The sequence below is a fragment of the Arachis hypogaea genome, chromosome 9, assembly GCF_003086295.3.
Source record: "Arachis hypogaea cultivar Tifrunner chromosome 9, arahy.Tifrunner.gnm2.J5K5, whole genome shotgun sequence".
Taxonomy (NCBI): Eukaryota; Viridiplantae; Streptophyta; class Magnoliopsida; order Fabales; family Fabaceae; genus Arachis; species Arachis hypogaea.
Window position 1 is genome coordinate 106,791,632 of NC_092044.1, and position 12,184 is coordinate 106,803,815.

General features: G+C 34.2%; 2 long non-coding RNA genes across 2 annotated transcripts; both read right to left on the reverse strand.

Moving 5' to 3' along the window:
* Positions 1 to 3,549: 3,549 nt before the first annotated feature.
* Positions 3,550 to 5,425, reverse strand: LOC140175361 (uncharacterized). Its single transcript, XR_011866028.1, has 4 exons — positions 5,236 to 5,425; positions 5,043 to 5,144; positions 4,843 to 4,969; positions 3,550 to 4,691 (listed from the first exon to the last, which is right to left on the reverse strand). It is a non-coding gene; the product is annotated as an uncharacterized lncRNA (long non-coding RNA).
* A 1,783-nt stretch (positions 5,426 to 7,208) lies between these two features.
* LOC112711534 (uncharacterized) lies at positions 7,209 to 9,756 on the reverse strand. The gene is made up of 2 exons (XR_011866027.1): positions 9,481 to 9,756; positions 7,209 to 7,687 (listed from the first exon to the last, which is right to left on the reverse strand). It is a non-coding gene; the product is annotated as an uncharacterized lncRNA (long non-coding RNA).
* Positions 9,757 to 12,184: the final 2,428 nt, after the last annotated feature.

Here is a 12,184-nt window from a genome sequence, read left to right on the forward strand (position 1 = left end):
TACCTAAGTCCTAAGACACTATACTTGTCTTCAAATGTTGTGGACTTGAGTTTCTTGTTGTTGTTGTGTTGCTTTCAACTCTTCATTCCTCAACGTTGAATGTTGGTTGATCTTTCAATCATGCTTGTTCATTCAAGTTGTTTGTTGGTTTGTCTTTCATGTCGTTTGTTGGTTTGTCATTCATCAAAACCTACGAATACAAACTTCGCATACAAGCAACATGATTTACAATTTCCCCCTTTTTGATAATGACAAACCAATTTTGAGGATATGCATTTATAAATGATTTTGAAAGCAACAATAATGCACTTTGTTTTATAGAAAGCTTTAGAGAAGACTTCACAAAAAAATTTTGCAGGAGTTCCCCCTAAATATGTGCATTTGTTCCCTTAAAGATTTAGATATCAAAGTTTTTGCTTAGCGGAAGTCTTTTTGAAATCATTGTTTCGCAAACTTGTTTCTTCTTTTCAAATCCTCAAACTTCTCTTCCTTTTTCAAAAGTTCAAAACTTCAAATATCCTCAAACTTTTCTTCCCCCTTTTGACATTATCAAAAAGAAGGGAGTTTAAAATGTGTCATAGAAGCATGCATAAAACAATGAATTTTTTTTTTAATCTCAAGGATGAGATATTCCCCCTTTCAAAAAGAATTTGATTTCCTCTTTTTATATATAATAAGCATGCATAATTTCCCCTAAAAAATATCAAGACATGCATATTAACTTAAAATAGGGGTACCAAGCCTATTTTGAGTTATTCACCAAACAAGCATACAAGCATTAATCATTAAACAAAATTATGAAGGAAATATCAAAGTATTTAAACCATAATAGAAATCCTTAACTTACTAGGAGTTAGTTTAACAATTCATATAATCAAATAAGCATAAAGCAATAAAAAGTGACTTTGCTCAAAATGGGGTTTTGTTGCTCAAAAATGCCAAATTCACTTGTTTTTGTGTAATTTGGTTGTGTTTGCATCGATGCAATGGTCTTTGCATCGATGCACATAGCACGTCGTGTGCTTTGCATCGATGCAAAGCTTGGTTGCATCGATGCAGCATGCATCATTTTGCCCAAAATCACCAAATTTTCATCCTTTGGTGGTTCTTTCTTCAATCCTTTGAGTTCCATCATGTATATACTCACTTAAACCATTATAAACTTCAATTTGTTGATCCTCCATTGTTTATAATCTTCAAATTCTTCAATCTACCTCAAGATTAATCACTCATTCATCAACTCATAAACTTTTCCAACACCGATTACTTTGCCGGTGTTGTTGTCTCCATAGATCACGTTTCCTCCGTTTGTAGGCTCTATTGCGGTGAACTTTGATTCATCGCCGGTCATGTGTTTGGAGCATCCACTGTCAACATACCAATTTGTATCCTTAGCTCCAACACGTACCTACAAAATAATTAAAATTTGGTTTTAGGTACCCAAGTGAATTTGGGTCCTTGATGGTTAGTATGAGCATAATGCCCATAAGGTGCCCATCTCGTATCTTGACTACGAAAGTTTATATGTTTAATTCTAGTAAAGCATACGGGTGCTATATGACCTACTTTATTACAATAATGACATATGACATTTGGATTATGCATCCTATGCATGTTTCTAAATGGTTGCCTAGGTTGTTTCCTAAATGCAACATCTTTTGATTTATATACATTGTGATTATAATTTCTAAATGAAGTATGTTGAGGAGGATGTTTAAAGGCTTCATTCCTTTTAGGCATGCTTACCTTTTGGGCTTGCGGTTGCCTAATAGGAGTTTTAGCATTTTTAAGTTTTCCTTTTTCAAAACCCAAGCCTTCCTTGTTATGAACATGCTTTTGGTTTTTCAACATTTTATCTAAGTTCTTTGAAGATTCATTGAACTTAGCTAAAGTGTTCTTAAGATTTGTAATTTCATTTTCATGCATTTTACAAGATTTGTATGGATCACTACTTGTGCTACACTTATCTTTTCCAAGATTGATATTCTCGTTTTTCAACATCTCATTTTGTTTTAAAAGTTCCATATTCTTTTTCTTTAGGAGAGAATAATCTTGGGTAAGTTTTGTGTACACCTCAAGTAAGGCATCATATTCATCTTGTAAATTAAAAGAAGTGGGGTTGTCATCACTAACCTTTTCTTCGCTTGCCATTAAGCAAAGATTTGCAACCTTGTTGTCATCGGAGTCGGATTCATCCTCGTTCTCCCATGATATGTATGCTTTCTCCTTCTTCTTAAATTTCTTGTTTTTGTCCTCCTTTTGAAGTTTTGGACAATTGGGTTTGATGTGTCCAACTTCTCCACACTCATAGCATTTTGGTACCTTTGTTTTGCTCTTGAAGTTTTTCTTCATTGCAAACTTATTGAATCTTTTTAATAAGAGTACAAATTCTTCATCTCCTTCTTCATTATCATCACTCTCTTCTTGCAGTGATGTTGTTTTAAGGGCGAGACTTTTCTTCTTGCTTTCTTCACCTTTTTGTCTATTTAGCATAGTCATTTCATAGGTGAGAAGATTTCCTCGCAGTTGATCAAATGTAAGTTGATCATAGAGCCTTCCTTCCACAATGGCGTTCACGTTGGAGTTCCATTTTGGTGTAAGACTTGTAAGCACCTTGGTCACAATTTGTTTATCATTGTATTTTGTGCCAAGCATGCTTAGATTGTTGAAGATCTTGGAGAGTCTTTCAAGAGCTTCTTCAATGCTCTCTTCATCTTTCATTTTAAAATTTTCCCATTCATGAACCAACATAAATACCTTTGATTCTTTAACGTGGTCGGTTCCTTCGTAAGTGATTTGGAGTTTATCCCAAATCTCTTTAGCGGTTTCACATGTAGATATCTTCATATAATCATGCTCGTTAAGTGCACAATGAATGAAGTTGATGGCTTTATCATTCATTGCCACTTTCTTCCAATCATCGTCACTATATTCATCTTCTCCTTTCGGTACTTGCTTTAAGACGGAGACTCCTTCTTCTTTAGCGCTTGTTGTCTTTGTTGGAATGTGATTTCCATTCTCAATTACTTTCCAAATTCTCACATCTTGAGAACGGATCCAAATTCTCATCTTATTTTTCCAATAAGAGTAATTTGTTCCGCTAAAAAGAGGAGGTCTAGCGGTTGAGTTACCTTCGCTAGTGTTGTTGTTGTTAAAGCCTGTGCTTGCCATGATCTTTTCCCTTAAACGGTTAAGTCTTTCAAAGGGTTAAGCTCTGATGCCACTTGTAGAACCTATGCACAATTACTCAAGAGGGGGGTGAATTGAGTATTGCAACAACAGTGAATCTTTTTAATAAATTTAAAGACAATATACAAAAGTGTTATTGTACTAGTATTTTTCCAAGAGCTTAACTCAATTGCTAAGCATTTATAAGGAGCTTTTACTTTCCAATAGACACCAACTCAAATAAATTGATCAAGCTTTTCACCAATCGGACTTAAGCCACTCCTTAAGTACTTACGAAGCTACTTTACGATCACAATTTATTTGCTTAAAGGTAAAAGACAATAATATTGAAGAGATGAGTTTGGAGAGATGCAAACGCTATTTAGAGTGGTTTGGCACAATCCTTGTCCTACGTCCACTTTCTTTCTCAATCGCAATTGAGAAGTTCCACTATTGCCAAGCTTCAAGGTGCTCGCGCAAAACCTTTTACAATCCGAGTCCTTAGTTTCTAACACCTCACGGTATATGATCACCACTCGTATACTAACCCACTCCACTTAGAGATACCTTCTCTAAGATTTGCCTTGAGTACTTAGTATACCTCTTTGGTATCCTCACCGACTATAGTGTTTACAACTCTTGACTCAACCTTGGAGGTCACACTCCAATTTACAAGGTGTACAAGAAAATAATTCTCAAAGAATTGTTGAGATGAAATGAGTGCTCTCTAGAAGAGTGTGTGATTACAAGTTTAGCACTATTGAACCAATTTATATTTCTCTCTCAAATTGTGTATTATATCACTTAAAAATGTGTAGAATGAAAGAATATGAACAAGATAGTTTCCAAATACTCAAAGTTATGAAATAAGGCTTCAATCCATCCATTTATAGATTCCCCAAACCTTAGAAACGTTGGGGAATTAATGGGATGGAGCATTTATGTCAAAACTAGCCGTTTTTTATGTTTTTGAAATATTTGCATCGATGCATAACACTTTGCATCGATGCAAATGTGTCTTTGATGCTGAAATTTGAATTTTCAGCTAGGTTGCATCGATGCAAACATCTTTGCATCGATGCAACAAGTCGTTGCATGCTTTGCATCGATGCAAGATGAGTGTGCATCGATGCAAACCTTAAAGAATGGCTTAAAATCACTTCAAAATGCTTAGGATTGATCTCAAACTTGTTGGAGTCAATTCCTATGCTTTTGTACCTTTGAAAACAAGTTTTTAAACCATTTGGCTAGCATCGAATTTGCCAAAACATTTTGTGAGTGTGTGTTGAGAGATTTAGCAATTGGTTCTTAACAAGAAGTTACCTAAGTCCTAAGACACTATACTTGTCTTCAAATGTTGTGGACTTGAGTTTCTTGTTGTTGTTGTGTTGCTTTCAACTCTTCATTCCTCAACGTTGAATGTTGGTTGATCTTTCAATCATGCTTGTTCATTCAAGTTGTTTGTTGGTTTGTCTTTCATGTCGTTTGTTGGTTTGTCATTCATCAAAACCTACGAATACAAACTTCGCATACAAGCAACATGATTTACAATTTTAACATAGGGGAGTAAACCATTCATCAAAGAGGTAAAATAACAAAATAACATAGAAAAGTAGACTATTACCCTATTTGAGGTCATAACTTTATCGATCAATTATAATTAGTAGTACTTACACCAATTGCTCTTGCTTCATCATTCATATAGGAGCCATCTTTTTTTTATGCACTGTGATCCATAACTCTCCTTTACCGACTCTTCTCCCTTGTTGTTCCGACTGTATTAACAAAGTTTATGCCATTACTGTATTCAACACAATCAAGGCAACCTTAAGTCACAGAAATAGTCCAAAGAGTGAATAAAAAAAGTAAAGTACCTCTTCTTTCATCCGCCATGCAAAGCTTTTCGAACTACTAGTGTGGGTATATAGTTGTTTTGATCGATTCTTCGCATGTTTCCTGCAATTCTCCTATTGGTCCTGTAGAGACAAAGGGCCATTAGAAACTGATTTAAAATGACTCAATGCAAAATAAATTGTATTATTGTGTACGAATGATATACTAGATTACCTTGGTCTCAGCTTTGGCGTGATAGTCAAGGAACCATCTCCAACACTCTCGATCGATTCCTGGCGGACGGTACTCAATATTTTGTTCAGTCGTGAACGTTGGCTCGAAATAAGTATTATACAACCTGAGCCTTGTTTCCTTCCAAGACTTCCCCATACTTTTCAAAATATTTTTCTTGATAGTTCCTTCGCTATCTTCATCAAAGTGGAAAATTTGTTATACAGATAATAACAATTTGTCAAAAATTGTAAAAATAGGCAGATTTATTTCAAAGGGGATATAAAATTTTTCCTTGACACATTCGTTATAAACTTTGTCGTTAGTGGTAATCTTACGCCAACTTTCTTCACAGATAGAAAATTTTCCAAAGTCAGATCCTAGCAGACCAAGCACGCCACTCAACATTCCAGCTTCATTTTCAATTGCTTGCTTTGCATTGTTGAACCTGAGCACGATCTTTCTACCGTTAGGCCATTCCATAGCCTCCCTCACGCTTAGTCTTGCCAACTTGATTGTGCCATCGGAATCTATAAGCCAAATATAATACTTTATGTGTATCCGTAGTGAACAGCATGCGAGAATAAGAATACATAACAAAGAGTCTAAATCATGTTGAACATATAAAAATTATTAAAATACGTTATCGATTATCCTAACTTTCCAAAACTCTGTAGTCTTGCGTCCTTTGTGATTTTGAGCTCTAGAATCAACAAAGGAGTCATCAGCTTCTTGATCAACAGAATCCACATCATTAGCATTATCTGTCAAGTTTACATGGCTTGGCTCCTAGCTTTGAATGTTATTTGTGCTCGTTTGTGGAGCAGGCCTTGGTACACTGCGCGGTGGAAGGAACGGACGTGAAGTTGCAGGGACACTATCACCACTGTTTGGGAGAATTTGAGAGTCATCGCGGTGGGAAGTCGAGACTGGAGGCGGAGCCGTTTGTGGTTGTTGACATCCTGGTCCTAGTTTCGGTTTTTTCGTGAAACGACCTTTTCTAGCCATCTTAAAAGATAAAGGGCACCTGTTTCAACGAAAAAACAAATTAGAATCAAGAAGAGTCAAAGCACATTCATGTTTTTTTTGGTAAGTTTATTACAACCAAAATTGAAATATAATTCATTGACTAATTCATATAGAAAAAACAGGTTTAAATATAGATATAAGATTACAAACATGTGAAACTATAATTTGGAATGAAATCTTTTATTTCAATACATCTACTGACTATATATAAAATAAGCACTCAACGAGAACAATGCTAGCCAATAATAAAAGTTAGATTCACTTGACATATATATGTTATGTATAGAAGATGAAAAAAATGGCATAGATATTAAACTCATCACATCATAGATTGCAAATGCTTTGGTCTCATAACCCAACTTTTCACCTCCGTGAAAGAAGTAAATAATATGCTATTAAAGTAATCACCAACATATAGGGATCATTATTTTAGCATCTTATGAGAATCATTTGCAATACTTTCTGCCTTGCAAAGAAAAACGGCAAGAGTTAGCACAATTTAACACTTCAGTGCCCAAAAATGAAAGAATTACAATCCAGCTATGTGCATTTATTCTAAACACAAACACACCTGATATGATAATGTTTACTTGTTCTTGGAGTTATTGTTGTATAAGATACTAGAAGATACATATTGGTTTTTGCATTTTAATGATTTCTTCAAAAATTGTAAAATTAAGCAGATTTATTTCAAAGGGGATATAAATTTTTTCCTTGACACATTCGTTATAAACTTTGTCCTTAGTGGTAATCTTACGCCAACTTTCCTCACAGATATGAAATTTTCCAAAGTCAGATCCTAGCAAACCAAGCACGCCACTCAACAGTCCAGCTTCGTTTCCAATTGCTTGCTTTGCATTGTTGAACCTGAGCACGATCTTTCTACCGTTAGGCATTTCATACCCTCCCTCACGCTTAGTCTTGCCGACTTGATTGTGCCATCGGAATTTATAAGCCAAATATAATACTTTATGTGTATCCGTAGTGAATAGCATGCGAGAATAAGAATACATAACAAAGAGTCTAAATCATGTTAAACATATAAAAATTATTAAAATACGTTATCAATTATCCTGACTTTCCAAAACTCTGTAGTCTTGCGTCCTTTGTGATTCTGAGCTCTAGAATCAACAAAGGAGTCATCAGCTTCTTGATCAACAGAATCTACATCATTAGCATTATATGTCGAGTTTACATGGCTTGGCTCTGAGTTTTGAATGTTATTTGTGCTCGTTTGTGGAGTAGGCCTTGGTACACTATGCGGCGGAAGGAACGGGCATGAAGTTGCAGGGACACTATCACCACTGTTTGGGAGAATTTGAGAGTCATCGTGGTGGGAAGCTGAGACTGGAGGCAGAGCCATTTGTGGTTGTTGACATCCTGGTCCTATTTTCGGTTTTTTCGTGAAACGACCTTTTCTAGCCATCTTAGAAGATAAAGGGCGCGTGTTTCAACGAAAAAACAAATTAGGGTCAAGAAGAGTCAAAGAACATTCATGTTTTTTTTGGTAAATTTGTTACAACCAAAATTGAAATATAATTCATTGACTAATTCATATAGAAAGAACAAGTTTAAGTATAAATATAAGATTACAAACATGTGAAACTATAATTTGGAATGAAATCTTTTATTTCAATACATCTACTGACTATATATAAAATAAGCACCCAACAAGAACAATGCTAGCCAATAATAAAAGTTAGATTCATTTGACATATATATGTTATGTATAGAAGATGAAAAAAAAGGCATAGATATTAAACTCATCACATCATAGATTGCAAATACTTTGGTCTCATAACCTAACTTTTCACCTCCCTGAAAGAAGTAAATAATATGCTATTAAAGTAATCACCAACATATAGGGATCATTATTTTAGCATCTTATGGGAATCATTTGCAATACTTTCTGCCTTGCAAAGAAAAAGGGCAAGAATTAGCACAATTTAACACTTCAGTGCCTAAAAATGAAAGAATTACAATCCAGCTATGTGCATTTATTCTAAACACAAACACACCTGATATGATAATGTTTACTTGTTCTTGGAGTTATTGTTGTATAAGATACTAGAAGATACATATTGGTTTTTGCATTTTAATGATTTCTTCATTTGACTATGCTATTTAAAGGCGTGAATTGATACACTCATCTTATATTACTTGATTTTAGTTATCCATTTAATGCTTATTGGTGTTCCAAAAGTTTCCTTTCTAAATGCTGGGTTGACATATAGTGCAACATTAAATAATTCGCAAACAATAATCTATGATTCTGCAATAATGTGCATATCAAAACAATATCAAAACTAAAGTTGACACATTTAAGAATATACAACTCAATTATTGACCAACTCTTGCAATGTTTTGGGTGAAAATAAGATAAAACTATGCTAAATGGCAATGCTGGTGATTGCGAACGGGGATAACATCCAACTACAGTCTTTCATTATTCCTGAATTAAATGCATTTTTACTACCAAATCAAGTTTACTTCTAAAAGAGTAGGAAATTTTAAACTACCAAATCTACTTCTATATCCCCCTACGATACACCAACTCCTAAGTCCCACTCCTCCTTTCCCAACTTTACATTTCCTATTCCTCGTCATAATATTTCCTACTTCTGCATCAAAATACTCCTTTTGAATTGCTATTTGCATTTCAGTGATACAAATGCTTTAACCCAAATTAGTAAATACAAAGAGACGACATCAAGCTATGAATTATATAACAGGGAAATGCAGAGCAGGTTAGATTACTGGAGCATCAAGCCAGCAACAATAAGAATAAAAATAAAATTCTCTGAGTTCATCAAAATTCGTAAGTCCTTATTTTATTACAGGGAATATACACCTTCAAAGAGCATTCTATTATGTACAATTCTTACCCAGAAGAAAAAAAAAGTTTACGGTGAAAGAAAACTCCTCCATTATTGGCATGTTTCAGCGACAAGTTGACTACAATTAATGGGAATTCTTTTTTTTCATCGGGTAAAATAAATTTGAAATTTGGCATATGAGAACGGAAAAACGAATTTTACTCTATTAGTTACTATGTTGATTGTTGCTGACCAGGCTGGGACAAGAGAGCTTAACTCAATTTTTCCAGGGATGAAAGCTACTTTCTGTAGTAACAATACAAAATTTCATTCATAATAACAGCACCTACTGTAATCACATTTTAACATCACCCATTTTATTGAAAGAAAGAGGGATGGTTACCGGAGCAGAGAAGATGGGCCAGAATACAGAGACACCTGAGCGGCCGGCAGCTTCTAGAGACCCAGAATGCGATGCGAGTTGAGCAGTCCTCGTTGGAGTGCGAGATGTGAGAGCTTCTATTGGCTGGGGGGTGCCTTTGTTCAATGTATTCGAGTTAAGGCTGGGGTGTATAAGGATTGAGAAGCGGATGAAGTTACTGCCGTGGACGCTAGGGTATTTCATAAAAGGAGTTCTACTAATTTTGCGGGTGTTTGAATTTGTGAAAAACCCAAATCCCTAATTTTTCATTTTAAAGCAAAATTAATAATAATAACCGAAATGATTAGTAACAGGAGCCATCTGAAAAATAAAAAATATTAACGATGAAGCAAAATTGTTGGGTTGATATTCTAAATTTTAAAATAATAATAATAATAATAATAATAATAATAATAATAACAATAATAATAATAATAATAATAATAATAATAATAATAATAATAATAATAATAATAATAATAATACAGTATAAGGGTTAGTAATAATAATAATAATATTTACCTATTAGCAGCTTTTTTCATTTTTTCCTTTTACTTCAAATTTAATAATTAAATTTAGTTCTCTTTAGCTATTTATTCCTTTAAAATTAGCAATTTATGTTTTGGGTCCAAAACAGATATTCAGACCATCCCTGAATATAGTTATCTCCTGTGAAGGACTGAAATGGAAATCTCAAGCCGGGAGTAGCACCAATCAAGTATAAATAAGCTGTTATATTCATTGTGTATACGTTGTTCCTCTCAAATAAAGACTAATATTGAGAATACATAATCCATTTCTGTATTTATTATTTTTTATTTTCGAAGTATCATCACCAGCATCTACTTAATTTTGCCTACATTTGACTATTGTAATAAATATTAGCAATTTTTTATTGGCGTCTTTTGGATGTGCAGCTCATATCATGATCACGAACACTTCCTTCAACTCTATCAGTTTTGGAGTTGGTAAAAGTAGTTCCATTTCCATCAATTATGATAATCTTTAGAGTTAGAAGCACTTTATTAATATCGGGCAAAATGCAACTATGCTATTAGGAAGTGGCAGAATGCTTATTAAGCTCAAATTAACAACACTTACTCTTCTCAAACTCCATATTCTCATGATAAGGATTAAACACAAGGCTAGCTATAGATTCAAATTTTTAAACACCGATGAATGTAATATGTATAAAAGTAGACTCGAGGGCCTTCAATGTGGCACGGAATAGTGATAAATCCAATTCATTAATTATTCACCTCAAAAAAATAACAATTGTACCAATCTTGACTAAATATCACATTCCCTAAGTTCCAATATGATAAACTTTCCAACAAGAACAATCTCTAATAACAATCTGAGAAGATATAAAGTCACGACAAAATCAATGAACAAGGTTCAGCTTTCCTAGATAACCTGAATTGAATTTCTTCAAATAAACTAAAGCACTGTCCTCAAGGATTCAAGTACCGTGTTGCCCACATAGCCAAGTTCCATGCATTCTTCTTTTCAGGAGACATTCCACTGTAAGGATATTCATTCTCTTCTGGCATTTTATTGAGGTCATAGGACAGCATGGAACCATTTCGTCCGGCAGAATCGGCCTCATCAGAACCATCAGAGGAGACAACGTCCTCTTTCTCCATTGAATCTAGAACCACCTCCTCCAGTTCTTCGGATGCCTCTTAGATCTTGGGTCGAGATAACCCTGAGAGTTGTGCATCATATCCAAACACACCCAAAAAATGAAGAATTAGAGTGTGAATATAATCCTATTATATTAACATTGTATAAATCATGTCTTTCTTACTGTCCCATAGCCGTTCAAGGCCATGTTCTATGAGCTTGAATTCCTCCCATGATGTAATATCCAGTTCAACGACAAAAGTATTTTCATAGCATGCCTGCACAAAATACCAAAATTAATACTAATAATAATAAGAAGAAGAAGAAGAAGGAAAGCACACAGAGACCAATTATCAACCAAAAAGATATTAGGATAACAAGATACTGCCCAAAGGTTTAAAATACTGCTCAGAACTAACTACATAGTTTTAGAAGCCTTTAAGACCCAAGGACAATGCCATACCCTAAGGCTGGATTGAATATGTAATTATAGGTAGCTATGAAGTAAGAGTCACTGCTTGTTATGTTGAATAACCAAAAGATAAATTTCAATAAACTTCAATAACAAGAAAATGCACAACAAACACTTTAATCTCCTAGCTTGATTCAACATATAAGGACAGTCTCACAGTCAGAACAAATCATGTATTGATCTTTCCTATAATCAATCCACTAATGCCCCTTAGCAAAGATATGTTAGTAATCTTTCACAATACTTTATGAATTAAAAAGTCACCGTTTAACTGAATAATTGGGAGCTTTCTTGAGCCTGCTCACATCATGCCAATACAAGCAATTTAATTTGAGTAAATTTTAAAACCCACAGATTTGTAGAGGGTAGATACAAGCAGGCACCTTAAAGCAATTAAATTTCTTCTAGCAAGGAAAAATAGAGTTTATTGTGATCTACAAAATACAATTAAATATCCATCCTCAATGGTGATTCGGCTTGTTTAATTCTTATCAATATGGGATGATCTTTTTGCACGTAAACATAGATAAATGATTCTAATGTAGAAATTTTACAAAACAAAGATTAGAATTTTGCTACATAGATAGA